Consider the following 16033-nt stretch of genomic DNA (forward strand, 5'->3'; position numbering starts at 1 on the left):
TGTTAGGGCACAGCTGTAGGTGTCCGAATGTGGTTTATTGCACCACTTGAGATGCCTGCATGTGTGTTGTGTGTAAGCTCCTTTTGTGTCTGATAGTGTGTGTTCGACTTTACACTGGAAGCAAACATGTCAAATAAAAATACAACACATGCATCATCTGTGCATGTGTGCGTGTGTGGATGCAGGAGGCCATGGGTTGTGCTCGTCTCTCTGTGACTGTGCTGCTGTTTTTGTTCAGTAATTGGCGTAGACAAAGAACCGTCACACTGCTGTTACGGCTGGTTAAGTCTGGAGGTTCCGCATCTTTACTAACAATGACTCTACATGGATGACTGAACCTTCCTCTACCTCCCTCAGCTAGAGTGTGTGTGTGTGTGTGTGTGTGTGAGAGCATGCTTAACTTAATCATCAGCAACCGACCTATTTCTCTTAGTTAACACCATCATAATTTAGCAACTTTGTGTGTTTGTACCAAAAATATTGAACCACCATCCTGCATCTCTTCACAACTACATTCATGACTTTTTTTGTCCGTATATGCACAGATGTGTACTTTTGTGTACACACCTGTGTGTGTTTTTGTGTGTGTGTGAGCGAACTCCTCTCTGTGTTCTTCAGTTCCCTCTATGCTCGGGGCTACCGAGAGGCAGGTAGGAGACGGAGCGGTATTGGTGATGCGATGGAGCGGGGAGGCAGACGAGGGGGGAGAGAAAGAGAGGAGGGGTAAAAAGGGAAAGGGAGATAGGCACATAGATGGGGGCCATGTAGGAGAAAGGAAGAACTGACAGCGAGGGGAACAGACAAACAAGCAGAAATAAGAGAAAAAGCCTTGCCTGCCATGCACACAAACATGTGCACACAAACAACAGGAGTGATTTGTCGCCTCTTTTTGTTTGCATGTTTATCCTCCACCTCTATCCCTTCATCCCTCCCCCAACAGGTTCTCTTATCCTCTCGCTCTCTCTTCTCTCCTTCTGTTTTGCCCTCTCCCACCCCTCCCTGTTTTTTTTTTTTTTTTTATGCTTTCTCTTCCTTCTCTTGCTCATCTCTCCAGTACACTGTGCCTGGGGGCGATAGCAGCAAATCAAACTGTTTATCCATCTCTCATCAGTGCACTGCCTCACGGGGCTCCAGCCCCCTCAAAACAATGAAAGTAGGCCTGAGCGCTGAGCCAGGGATACGATTTAATTACATCAATAAAGAGCTCTGCTTTAAAAAAAAAGATAAACTACAAAACAATACATTACAGCAACGCACTTTGCTGCACTATCATGAAAAGCCTGTTAACATTACAGCTGCATGTGAAAAAGAATTAAGCCTCACAGCTGTGCCCATCCGGAGATATAGGCATGTCTGTGTGCACAGGCCGCTTATTGGAAGTATATTTCTTGGCAACTTAGTGGCTCCAGTTCATTGTAGGATAATTCTGTGATGGACTTTTATTAAAGCGGGTAATAAACGGCCGGGTGTTGGGGAGAGGAGAGGCCTTTCACTTCATTTAGACTTCGTTCAGTCTTGGCTGCAGGGGCGGAGGGAAAGAGGAGGGATGGCAGCAGGAAGGGGCGGCGAGCGTCAGTGAAATCGCATTGTGATTATGAGTGTAATTGCAGCTCAGGGGCCCAGGGGCCATGTAGCTCTGATGGCGCTAGAAGATGTTTTATGCACAGCAACAGAGAGGAAGAAAGTGAGAAAGAGAGAAAGAGGGAGTGTGGGAGGGAGAGGCAGGCTGCCAGGATGTTTGCGATTTTTTTTCTTTACAGAATCTACTCTTCTATCTCTTTTCTCCTCCCTTCTTTTTCTCCTTTCTTCTCCTCCTCCCCCAACATCCTCCTTCACTCCTCTCTTCTCCTATTCTCTTCTCTCCTCACTCTTCTCTCCTGTCCTCCTCCCTTGGCAGGATTAGCTGGGTCTCGTTAGAGGGGAAATGTAATAATGCTCCCACCAGGTGGAATCGGGCCCGCTCCATTATCAGCCGGGAGATGGATGGGCCGTGTAGGGCCGGCGGGGGCCACGCGCGCACGCAATTTAGATTCAATAAACTGGCAAAGCAAGACCCCCAATCTGATTTATCTCTTACACGCCGCCAATGCTTGCTGCTACGATGCTGATTCCCTATTACCACTCAGAGAAGGACTATTCATTGGATGTAAGGCACGGCAGTCAGAGAGGCTTGTCGGGCCCCCGGGACGGCAGCAAAACAGATACAGCAGAGGGTTAATACGTTTACACACAGATAAGCAATTAAATCTAAGGCTGAGGTGAGTTATAGAGTTATTAAGGAGGGATTGGAGAGGGAGAAGGGAGGGACACAGGGTGAGAAAAAGAAGGAGAGAGATGTTGTTCAGCACAGCTCGGGCCCTAGGCCGGGTACAGTAAGTAGAAGAAGTGAAAAAGGCTACCATATTATAGAGTTCACGAGGTGAGAGAACAACAGAAGAGCAGCAGCCTGCCCACGTTGTTCAATAAACTCAATACAGCACTTACAAACTAGCAATGCTGAAGATAGAGGTCAGCACAACAGTTATCCACTTAGTCTGTGTGTGTTTGTGTGAGTTTATAAGTGAGTACATCGTATATGCAAGTGCAAGTGGGTATGTGTTGGCGTAATAGGCATATTCATATCCACTGAATACCTGACTGTGAGCGTGCAGAGCATCACATTTGACTGTGTGCGTTTGTGCATGCGTGCAGTGTTGGTAGTGGTGGGTGTCATTCCAGTCCAGCCGCCAATCAAAGTGAATCTGAATGTCAGCAGGAGAGGAGGCGTGATAAATCAGCCTCACACCCAACGACAAACAGAATATTAGAGGCAGCGCAGCGCCATTGGAAAAATGTCCCTTCCAATCAGCCGAGCACTTTACAGTGAAGCTCAACAGCCGGGCCTCCGACCAACACTGAATACCAGAGGGGCAGATAAGACAATAAATAAATAAATAAATAAATAAATAAGAGACAGACAGGTTGGAAGACAGGCAGACAGACAGACAGACAAACGGACCTGTAGGCACGCTGACGAACAGCAGCCCTGACAGGCAAAAAGACGAGACAAAGAAACATAAGAACACAACAGGGCAGTGAGGACAGACAGGTAGGCACACTATCTGACACATAACAGGCCTGACAGGTAAGAAGACAAGACACACAGACAGACAGACAGACAGACAGACAGATGGGAAGACAGACAGAAAACTGCTGGGCAGACAGACTAACAAATAAATAGTCCTGCAGGACAATATCACTTTGTATAATCGTGCCACGGTCCCTCTGCAGACGAATGAAATAGAGGCAAATTAAGCCCATCAACATACAGACTTTTTTCATGACTAATGTTAAAGATAATAACTTTAAAACAATTTGATTAGTGACATATTATATGTTGCTTTTTTTAATGCAACTTTAAAATAAGAGAGGAAGTCAAAACATTTAAATCAGTAAGTTGGCAGCTGTGACAATAACACAAAACATCATGACAATATATCTGACTAGTTAGGCTTACAGCAACTCCATCCACATCGGATGAGTGCAAAATCAGAACCAAATGCCATTCAAAGATCCTTGTTACATTGGGCCTGCCATAAGTGCATCTTTCAGATGGTTTGTCGTGTCCCTCGTGATATAAAGAAGGCTTCAAATGCCACAAAGAAATAATGGACCCCTAAATAAAGATCTGGTGCCTGGTCAGGTTGTTACCAGGGAGGGATTCAACAGAATGATCCAAACCTACATCAACAGGAGATGTAAAATACTACATTAAACACAAGGCAAATTTGGAGGATTTATGGGTGAAAGCTGTGTTAAAGTGCTATGCTCATTTGTCCAGGTAACAGAACAACGGCGGCAGGTTCTGCAAAACCTTATCAAACCTAATCAGTATGATTTCTTTCCGGATACCATTAGGCCCTAGTGGATGAGACAGATGGGACAGATGTGACACAGTCAAATCAAAGTTTAGCTTTGCAGCTCTACTGCACTGCTGCTCCATCAATAAGAGGAACCTCAAATTTTGTTCTATATTTCAGTTAAGAGAAAGAAGACAGCAGTGGACTTAAATCAGAAGCTTGTCCTAGGATCCACAAACAAAGCTGAGATCACATTCAAGTACTGGGGGATAGATGGGATAGATCCTGTTAGGGATGAGTAAATGAAGCTCTGAGATTGGGGACAAAGTTTAGAGAGACAAGGTCCATCTGAAAAACTGAATTGCATGTTTTCCAATGGTATTTTATTGACACATCACATTTGGCCCTTACATACTGTGGGTTTCTTCTTCTTTTTTCACCTGAAGACTCAAAAAGTAGCTCAAATAAATACCTTATGAGCAGATACTGTATCAATCTTAAGATACTTTGTTCATTGTATCAGATGAAGTCATATTTGTATGGTAGAATTTAAGTAATTCAGAAGGTATGATACTGTTGTAAAAAAAAATCTACAGCAGGTGTAGAGACTAAATGGATCACAAGAAGGAGCAACATCCAACGCAACCACTAGGTGGCACAGCACACAGACAACACAAGCAGGAGGCTCCAGCCAGGCCTTGCTTTTGTGTGTGTGTGTGTGTGTGTGTGTGTGTGTGTGTGTGTGTGTGTGTGTGTGTGTGAATGCAGGTGCCTGCGTGTTTGCACAGGACGTTCCATCAAAACCAGCTCATCTAGACCTTGTAGCTGTAAAGTATAACTTGACACAGGACATATCACAAATGCACTCGCATCCCGATTGGATGGGCAGACATGAAGAGATGCAACATGAAGTAATTTAAATATTTAGCAGCAGCATACATAAAACCATTCAAGGGCAAGTCTGCATTGCGGTAGCTCTTAATGTATGACATTGTTACACTTGTGTTGGGCTTGAGGAACAATCTCCTGACAACAACAAAAAACCCCCACATGAAAGTGTTTGCAAAAGTACCGTATACGAATCAGTGTCTCAGCCGTCAGAGTGAATTCCTTCGGGCACAAGACAGCAGACCTGAACTTGAATGATCTTTATCGCAGGCTGCCCTCTGCATCTGTCATCAGGCTGATTTAACGACAACCCATGAAATATTTACAAACTAAACAATTAGAGAGAGATATCTTACAAAATCAATCAATTATTCATTGCCAATCGTCTGAAAAAGCTTTTGTTTTGTTTCACGGCTATATTCTGATACGGGGGGGTGCATCAATTAGGGCCTGTGCTCCTGTGGTGTTATGGATGCTTCAGAGAGGAGTGATTGCCTAAATGAAGGAGATGCTGCCAGTACTACACGCTGACACTGTGCGGTTGTAGATGAGCTTGATAAAAAACATTCTGTACATGAAGTCAGAAGGACAATTTAGATCAATGTACAAAGAAATGACTTATACTATGTCAGAAACAACACCCAAAACTCCGGAGCCTTGCTTACGCAACATTTGTTCCATTCATTTTTAAAACGGCCTCCTAACTCTCGACACCTGGGCTCCATGTTTGTATTTTCCCTCTCAGTGATCATGCTGAGATTGCATCTGTCAAACTCAAAGAGGTGAGAAATTAAGAGGAGATTTTTCTTATTTATAGGAAAAACAGGAGGTAACTCTGTCCAGAGTTCATTTTCTCTGCAAACTACAAACACAGACTCATACAATTCAAATGCAGATCTTATATACAGTAAACCTCAGCAACTGAGGGCCAACAGATCGGATGTAAACGTCTTTCTACTAACTGTAGATACAGAGTAAAAGTCTCTTGTTTCTGCATATGCGTACATTTCTGCTCGCGTCATATTCAACCAGTCGCCAAAGTTGACAGCTGGTGCACCTGTCAAACTGCAAAATCAGCCTTCCTCTGTTCTCATCCTCAACACAAAATGACTATGCCAACTAATCAGTGAGTTGATTTAACTTTAACTTCAGTCAAAGGGTTCCTCGAGTTGTGTTGCCCCACAGACAAATGTGGTCATAAAAAGGGCTCTATGTTATAGCTGAAACTAAATCAGCAAAACTCACAAAAATCACAATTAATGAAGTGTTTTGTTTTTTTTTTCAAACAAAAACTCCCCAAAAAACAGCTGGCTCCAGCTTCACAACTGAGACATTCCCCTGCTTTGCTTTGTCTTGATAATAGATCTTGTTCTATTTGAGGCACCACCTCTCTCTCTGGAACTATTTTCTGTATCATCTGTCCAGGACAGATGATTAAACTTAAAAGTATTCTGCACATTTATTGGTGAGGATTTCATCAGTGAAGGCGGCATGGTGTTGAAGTGGTTAGTATTGTCGCCTCACAGCAAGAGGGTTCCTGGTTCGAACCTAGGGTGGAGGAGCTCATCTGTGGGAAGTTTGCATGTTCTCCCTGTGTCAGCGTGGGTTTTCTCCCACAGTCCAAAGACATGCAGGTTAACTGGTGACTCTAAATTGTCCATAGCTGTGAATGTGACTGTGAATGGTTGTCTGTCTCTATGCGTCAGCCCTGTGATAGTCTGGCGACCTGCCTCTCGCCCAATGTCAGCTGGGATAGGCTCCAGCCCCCCTGCAACCCCCAACAGGATAAACGGTCACGGAAAACAAATGAATGAATGAATGCATTTCATCCGTTAGTTGCTTCCCTAATCTGTTCAAATCTTCTAATGCTTCTTAAAGGCTAAGCATTTCCTACATATTTTGCGATGGCAAAGATGTGACTCCAGCTTCTAAAAGTAATGACTAATAGTTAAAAGTTGATCCCCATATCGACAACACAAAACAACTAACTGGCTACTAACTAAGAGAGGACAGCTGAATAACTCTGGCCTTGTTTAGACTGCCAGCACAAACGTGTTTTTTGGTATAACCAGACTGTGTCCAGATTGATTTTGGAAACTCTGGAAAGAAAAAAGAAAACAAAACATATGAAAGGTGATTTTTGCAAGTAGGTTCCAAAACACATTTGACGGTAAAATGCGATTCCAGTTGGATTTCTACAGATGCGTTTCAGTCCAGACGCTCTGGCCAATCAAATCGGATTTCAAAGGCTCTTTAGCTTTACTCACAACTTGACACACAAAGTCAACATAAAATCCAGAATGACTGAATCCATGTTGCTAGCAGAGTGCTATGAAGGACAACATGGAGAACAACAGTCAGTGAACAGACACAAATTGAGGAGTTCTGCACCACAACTTTACAAAGGGATTGTCTGGAGGCTGAAATAATCAAATGATATCTCGTGCTTCCATGCTAGAAAGCTGAGTTATCAGCATAGCTACGTAGTTACTAACGTCTACGTCGTTACCACGGCAATCCATGCAGATGGGTCGGTGATGTCTGGATACACAAATCTGATCTCAGTACTTGCAAAAAAAACAGTGCCGACAGTCGGTCTTAAAGATGTGATTTGAGAAATAAATCTGAATTGCCTGCAGTCTGAACGTAGCTGCTGAGTCATATTGTCCTTTGAGTAACAATCCAATCAGGCAGCTTCCTTGTCCTGATTTTTAAGTCTGACTCTTCACAACACATTGTCAATCAGTTTTAGGTGAGAGTGAATAATAAGCTCCACGTTCCAAACCCCTCTGCACCACACAATGCTTGGCTGCAGACAACACAGTGCTGAGGTCTAGGTTTTATTTCCTTTAGGCACAACCTTGGATAGGAGGTCTGGGGTTGAGAACGGGTTTCATGTGGGGCAATAAGAAGCTGAGCTGTGGGATCTTCACAATGCATGTGGGTGGCTCGGGCCCAGCACCCCAACCTACCCTTTAAACCCAAGGGCGAAAGCGTATCCCCCCCGACGGTGCGGTCAGAGAGACGGAGGCCCTGGATTCTGGGCTGGAGAGGAGAATTGCAGAAAAGGTGGGGAGGAGCTGTGGCCTCCAGCGGTCAGAGAGATCAGAGAGGGAAGTTACTCTGAGGACCACGCACTGCCATCGGCTGCGCACACACACGCACGCATAAACACACCTGAGGAACACACACGGATTTCCAAATATTCACATAAGAGCACCTCTCTCACACACTCACACACAAGCCTGAGGGCTAAAGCCAACAACAAAGCCTCTATAATGCAGCTACCAGGTCATACAAAGTTCAACCCTGGAGCCTCACTGTGGAAATATCATATGTAAATCTCAAATGCTCTTGCCTTTCATGGCTTACAGTACATATTAAAACATTACATTAATGCATGTGTGTTAGCAGGAAAATCACAGTTATTCTTTTGCTTTGCTGGGAGGGTGGTTACACCTTTTAAATAAATACAAAAGTTCTGTCATGAGAACTTCGCTGAGATGAGCAGGTAAGTGTATAAAAGGGGTCTTGAGAGGGCAATCAGAGCAAATCCATAATGCAGGGATCACACAGTAAAATATTAAGCATCCAGGGGCCTTTGAATGACATCTCACCCTCAACTTCAACCCTGTCATGTCACCACATGCCACTGTCTCTTTCTTATGCATCTTTATTCTTTTTTATCTTTTATCTCTTTTATGTCCTTCTCTTCTCCTCTGTTATCTTTTTCCTTTTCTTTCCTTTTTTATCATGTAACTTTTGAACAGGCTCATGTGCTAGGTGCTAGAGATACCCCGCTTACAGGCAAACCCACTGTAGGATGCTAAAAATAGGTACAGCATACACTTGGCCATTCATGCCAGGCTACCTATCACAGGTAAAAAATACATACACATGCTACAGCTAGACAGTGTTGGCATGAATGCAACCTAACATAGTTCCAATACAGAGCGTGAAACAAATGTGCTGCACAGAGTACTTGTAGCGATTGCTAATTTCCAACTCCTGCAGGATTTCGCTAAAACAAAAAAAAAAAAATCCAGTGTATACACTCATACAGACGTAATCCCTTTCAATCACCACTTATGACCCACTAGAAATGTGTGGCGGTGTATTTTTCTGCAGAGACTCTGTCCTCTGCCTGTATGTTCTTTTCATTTTATGTGTTAGGGATGTTTATGGGCATGTACCCCGACTGCACTCAGGTGAGGTCAGGGCTTTAAAAAAGGTAGCAACCAGGTGCCAGACCATAAGCAACAGGTATTAAAGAGACATAGTAAAAAAAGAGAGTGAATCTGGTTGGCTTTTACTTTCACTGGCGAGCATGAGTACCTTTAAACTATACATCTTTCACTATCATGAAACCACAAAACACTATAAATCTGCAAGTACAATAAAACACACATCACACAATACTCATACCTCAATACTCTAATACACAAACACCACACAGCAATACACCATGGTAATTCACTACAGTTAGCGCTGCAAATTCCCATGGCCTTGGGAGCCCCAGCTCTCCCTTGTTGGCATTATATGGATTTTTGAGGAAGTGCACACATTCAAATCCAACTGTTGTAGCAATAAACTGTTGGTAAATGTTTGGAGATATTAATTTGTAGTATATTCATTTTATCTGGAATGCTTTTACCATGGTGAACATGTTGCGCTATTTTATGAAAAACCTCTGCAATAATCTTAAACCATGTTAAAAGATGAGGCCACAGACAAAAAAGGGAGAACAGCTTTTCTTACACTTTATTACTGAAAGTGGCAGACTGATGGGAACTAAAGCCAGAACAAGTGTTAACAACAGAGGAACATAAGGTCACACACCCTTCAAATGGCCTTTACGACACCACATCCACTGCCACCAAATCTGAGATCTCTCTGCCAGCTGTCGCTTTGCTCTCTCTGATGCTTAACTCTCTGTTGCTCCACGTCTCACAGTGCTCACTCGAAAATAAAGTAAGTAACACTTGCTTTGCCTCTGTAGGTGAGAGCGCACTGTTAGGCCAGCTTTTCTCCATCAAGTTGCCCCAGTGGTCCCACCATATATGTCGCATGGACAGGGACTGATTAAACGGAGCATTTCACCCAACACTACATGGATGAGTGGATGGATCAGGCTGGATCAGGCTACATATTACATACCCAAAGTAATCGTGTTTACGTTCTTTATTTCATGTGATGAAGTGCAGCCATTGTGATCCCCATGTGTAGTTTTTTCAGTGGGTGGATGCCAGCACCAGCAGCACCATTTGAGAACATGGAGCCTCCACATGTAGCTCCACATGAAGACAAGAAAATCCAGCTTTACTATCACAAAATAAAGTGTACATACTGTAGTCCCTCTGTGAATCTGTGACTGCAAGGATTAAGACAGATTTAGTTAACTCCGTCAGTATTTGCATGCTTTTTTTTTTATTTTATTTGTTTTGTTTTTTTTTTGTTTTTTTTTTTACCAATTTTGGTCAAATTGGAAAAATACTTATATATAGAATATAACCAAGTACCTCTCTCTCCTAAAACAAGTACTCCAATTCAGAAACAAAATGATGAGCTCAGTTCAAATAAAATTGTGAGTGGCACAAACAGGAAATAGGCATCCCTTGATAGGCTTAAATACCACAACTTTCCTTTTTTTTGATGAACAATTTGAAGCGAGTGAATGCCACAGAGATGCTCATACACTGGTCATATTTCCCGAATAATTTCTGTACTATTAAGATATGTACTTTATGTCCTATAACTAATTACAATCAATAGTTACTTGTGAGTAATTTCCCAAAATTAAACAAGAAGGTTGAGAAAAGCATTGTTATATTACAGAAAAGTTGCTAAAATTTAAGGCCACATTAACTACATTCACACTGTGCGATCCTAGTTAGAAAGAATTTTACGTGTGCTGCAATTTCGGTGCAAAAATATGTTTGGCTAGTGTGTGTGTGTGTGTGTGTGTGTGTGTGTGTGTGTGTGTGTATCTGCTCATCTATTTCAGAGTGAACGCACTTGAGCGTGTTGTTGAATGGTGGAGAATAGGCTCTGGTTCCCCTGCTGAAAGCCTGTTGGATGCCATTGTGATGGCACACCACTGAGTGTGTGTCTCATGTGTGTGTAGCGGTGGCGGTAGTGGTGGTGGGGGAGATGGGGCTAAGTCTATCAGGACCCCCGCACATGAAAGGTAAACTGGAGCCGCTAATCGCAGTGCTGACACAAGGAGGTTCAGGAGGGCGGCCACTTAGAAAAGAAAGGCAGGAGAGCCGGGACCCTGGCAGCGTCAATAGGGCTCAGCACAACTGACCACATTACAGGAACAAACACACACTGCAGAATAGACATACAAACTTGGTGGTCCCTGCCTGCTCTTTGGTGTGGACTTCACGAATGTTGGGTCGAGTGTATGAGTGTGTGTGTTCTTGTGCATGTTATATCCAAAAGACTAGTCATTTTCTTTGATATCTTTTCCACAAGTTCTGTAAAGACACAGCCCGTCATTGCCGACAATGTATTTGAATAAAGTGTTTGATTTCTTGTCTCTCTCTTAAAGAGGAAAAAAAAAAGAAAAAAAAAAAAAAAAAGAATACGTGATTGAACTCCAGAATTGCACACGCTGAGGGACAAGGTGACTAACACTGGGCCTGATAACAAGGTTCAGACAGAACATCAAATGCAGGTGAGAGTGAAGAAATAAATAAGGCAAAGCATTACAAAATTAATACAAGTTCAGGGACATATTTGGCAATTAACGCTAAAATGTCAGCTCATGAGGAATGATGAAGGAAAACAGAAAGACAGTATGCATGAGAGAGGGAGAGGGCAGGCCGAGAGTGGCACCAGGGAGAGGGGAAGACAGGGGAGACAGCCTGGCCGCAGGAGGAGTAGAAGCACGGGGGGGAGAAAGAGCGAGAGAGATTGGACGAATGACAGCCCCCCTCGAAGGTAGTGTTGTGCACTCCCTTCTCTCTTCCCTCTTTCTCATCTCTTAATGCTTATTTTCATCACTTTGCTTAAAATATTGATAATCAATTAGCACTACGTCTGTTTTGCTACAGAATCTGTGTCACGGTCTATCACTCTGTCAGAGCCAATTCACCGCTCATTCAAAGTTCATTTTTCCTTGGCGGCTCTGTGCCTTTGGAGGAGTCATTACGCGGGGAACATAGCCCGGGGTGCAATCACCTATTCTCTTTCATTACTGGGGAGATGGAGAAGGTGAGAGAGATTATTAGAACTTTGGAATGATCACAAAGCTCCACGCCGCCTGTCAGATCCCCCCTACGTGTAATTCATCTGGCCTCACTACCCCCCTCCCTACCCCCGTCCCTCCTCCTCTCCCTCATCCCCTCCATCCCTCCTCCCCCAGCCTCAGCCAGGGGTTTGGCCACAGACATTATTCATGAACATCTGCAGCGCGCTGAATATTCCACAGCCTCCGCCGTGATGAAAAGGGAGCTGCCCCTTTGACTTGAAAATTAACATGCCGGCACAGAGATTATGGACGCGCCGTTTCATTCCAAGCCGAGCTGGGCCACGCTGAGACCGGCCGAGCTGACGGTGCAGGCTGGGCTGAGCGAGGCAGGATAATCGGGACAGGTGCAGAAATTGCTCTTTGTAATGGTGAGGTGTCTGTTTCAGTGGGTAACAGGAAAATAATCAAGTTAATAAAAGTGTTTTATTTCAAAGGAATGAAAGTGACCGTGGTGCAGGTGCACAAACATGAACTGTCCAAACACACACTCATATCAGACATTACTAGCAGAGCTGTGATATGGTTGCTTCAGTTGCAGACTTGCAACTCTCTTTACAATAAAGTCCAGCATAATCATCATCTCAGGTGGAATTTCACAAACAAAATTACTCGAATCAAGTGCTCTGGTCAATGTGAGAAGTGCCAGGCTAAAACATTTCTTTGTCTGTGCATGATGTAATTCAAAATTTCACAGTAGAGCATCATTATCAATTAATCTGCCCATTATTTTATTAATTAATTGATTAATCTTTTTGTCTCTAAAATGTCCAAAAAATACTACAAACTGAGTGTTACAATTTCTTAAAGCCCAAGGTGACATTCTCAAACCCAAAGATATTTAGTTTGCCATCATGTTTGACACAGAAAAATATTAAAATCTTCCCATTTGAGAAGCTGAACACAGACTAAACACATCAGAATAGCTGCCGACTAATTTTCTGCCGACTGCTTGATCGATTCATCGTTGCAACTCCGTTTCAAAGACTGGCGGTCAACCCGGAGCAAAGCTAAAATGTTTCCCCCCGTAAACATCTCATTGCACCCTCTCACCTCTGTGTATCTCTCTCTTTCATTCTCTCCTGGGCGTCTCTACATGAAAGCCCAGCCAGAGAATGGAGACTCTTCCTCTCTCACACCAGGAGCACCACTGCTGGAGAGGAGCCAAGCATCCCTCCTCTCTCCCCCTCTCGCTCTCATGTCTATGTGTGCTGTCCCTCGCCAACCTCCCTGTGTCCTCATAGACACTCAGTGGAGCAGCTCTGGGTTTTGTGACTGTGATGTGCCTCGCAGAGAAATAACAACATATATACAATACTAGAAAAACTCGGAAGCGCAATTATCATGTGATCTGACTGCTTAGACTGTTCACAAAGCTACACACTTGATGCTCCGTTTGTGACCACAATGTCAGTGACAACTACTTTGATCCATGGATGTGTCCCCTCTTATTTGAACGAGAAGCAAAGACAAAAGTGATTAAAATTATTAATAATCTCACCCTTATTTTCCAAGTTTTTGCATAATGACAATCTGTCTATTTTTAAACTGTGCTCCTTACTGAGGTTTACTGTTTTACGTACTTCTGGATTGCAAGATATACTGCTCCACACCCAACGGACCAACATTTCTCCAAGATATTATGCAATATCAGAGAGATGCACACTGTTATAAAACCTCTCTACATAATGTTGTGTGTTGAATAAGATACCTTCCAGGAGTTGGCTGGCAGGTAAATCATTTACACATTCTGATTCAGCATTAATAAAACATCAGATTTAACTTGTTATTTCCCCAAATACTGTTAAGAATTACAAATAAACCTCCTCACAGTAATTAAAAATCCATATGCTGCATATATGTGTAGATGCACAACACACAACGGAGACAGATGGACACAAATACAAGAAATATAGGCAGACAGACATACTGTGCCGAGAAAAAAATACACTTTAACGCTTCTGAAAAGGGGAGCAGTTGGAGGGTTCTGACATGGGCTGAAGCGGGACTTTGCGCTGCCTCTTGTTGATTGTAAATGGCAGAGCAAGTTTACTCTGGCAGTTGGAGCCAAAATGGAGTCTGACAGCTTTGTCAGGGAGTTTGAGCGGCTCAGTGGCAGGGCAGGAATCGGGATGATTCCATCCCTTTCATCTCCAAATCGCCGATGTACGCTCGTGAAACCTCCATGGTAATAAAAAAAGGGAGGGGGGGGAAGAAAACCAGCCTGGCATAGTTTGGGGATGACAAGCTTTTTTTTATTTTCCTGAAACACTTGTCAAAATAGAACAGAGAAATAAAAAAGAGGAGCAAAGAATGAGAAAAATGGCAGACCAAAGTCTGAAAGAGCTGGACGCAGAGCAAACATGTCAGGAGATGTTAGCACCCTCTCCAAAAGACACCGATATTAATAATCCTTGCACTCATTCCTACCTTTCCTCTCTTTGTAAGTTATTCTGTAACATTTCTTTTCATAATCGTGTCTTACAGAATCACATTTTGCGCTGGCGTTCATTTTACACATACATACATTTCCTTTTGTGGACACTAAAGAACATCTATGTATCTCTCCATCTATGCTGCACTACAACCCACTCAAGATCTTGACCTCTGTGTTTCCTAACTGCAGCCCTTATATATAATTCTGGACATTTCTGCCACCTTTGCCACTATATGAGTTATTCTTTCATAACTGACCTAAAAATATGAAGCCTGGCATTAACTTTACATGCCCTCCTGGCCTGTTTATCTTGCTCTTTCATTCTATAAACAGTCCTCTCCCCCAAACTCTTTACTTTTCTTCGGGAGAGTCTGAGAGGAGACAGCTAAGAAATGTAAAGAGAAGTGTATAGCGTGTGTCTGAGAGGAGGGATTGACAGAATAAAGGAAGCTTTACTAGCACTGCTTTGTACTGTTACACTCCCATAGCTTTATCCCTGTGATCCCCTCTACCTCTATCTGCTTGCCTCGTTTTTTTTTTTTTCTTTTTCAATTTACAGGATTTGTTTCTGTGTGTCTGACAGCGAGGAGGATGAGGTATAAAATTAATCTTTATCCCGGTTTTGTTGTGTTTCCTCCTCCTTGACAATGCATGTCAGTAATTAGCCGGCCAGTTTGGTTCCAGGCTTTTCAGTGGGTGCCTCCGTTTGCCAACTTTCGCCTTTTGTTCTTGCCACACAATACCGCCCACTCGCCCTCGGTGTCTCTCTGCCTCTCTCTCCTCTCTGCTCCCCGCCTCACACCCACACAGGGCGTTACACAATCTATCCAAATGTGCTTCGCTTTAAAACCCCATTACTTAGCCCCTGTTGTTTCGTTCAACACAATTAAAAGAACAGGCCCTTCATGAGAATTCAGAGAGCCTCGCTCCCTCCCTCCCTCCCCTCCTTCACTCTCTCTTCTTCTGTGGTTCAGCATTGGCCGAGGAGTTACTGTGAACAGGCCAGCTTAGTTCCTCTAATTCCCTGGGTTTTGTTTGCATATAGGCTTAGTTTGGTTCCATTTGAAACTACTCAATGCCATGCCTCATCCCCTGGCTGTAACCAGACCAGTGAGCAACTTTAAAGATTGGTCAGCCACATGGAAACAGGGAAGTGCACGCACGCACGCGCACGCGCGCACGCGCACACACACACACACACACACACACACACACACACACACACACACACGCACACGCACACGCACACACGCACACGCACACACACAGACAGAGCTGAAGAACCCGACAAGGTTAAAGGGCACTGGCATTGTTATCTCTCTAAGTACTGACACACTTCAAACGGGTGAAAAACTCCAAGGCTTTTCCAGTAATGACTACCTGGTCCGGCTTTGGCAGAGGGTCTGGTGGTAATTTCAGGCTCTGGCCTTCCACACGAGCGTGTAAGCCCTGCAGGTTGGGCTTAGTTCAAAAGAAAGTCAGGTAAATGAGAGACAAGGCTACTGGTCAGTAATGACCACAAGGTCACCGTCAGGCAGGTGTCAAGAGGGAATAGACATATCTCGTCTCAGAGAATTATCCCTCAAGTCTAAAATAATGACATCTCACATGAGGGGT

At 43.6% G+C, this 16033-nt stretch overlaps 1 protein-coding gene across 1 annotated transcript in view; it reads right to left on the reverse strand.

Moving 5' to 3' along the window:
- Positions 1 to 16033, reverse strand: part of rsrc1 (arginine/serine-rich coiled-coil 1) — a 136144-nt gene that overhangs the window by 26487 nt on the left and 93624 nt on the right. The gene's annotated exons all lie outside the window — the stretch shown is intronic.

Source organism: Epinephelus fuscoguttatus, linkage group LG5 (assembly GCF_011397635.1).
Source record: "Epinephelus fuscoguttatus linkage group LG5, E.fuscoguttatus.final_Chr_v1".
In the NCBI taxonomy this organism is placed as follows: domain Eukaryota; kingdom Metazoa; phylum Chordata; class Actinopteri; order Perciformes; family Serranidae; genus Epinephelus; species Epinephelus fuscoguttatus.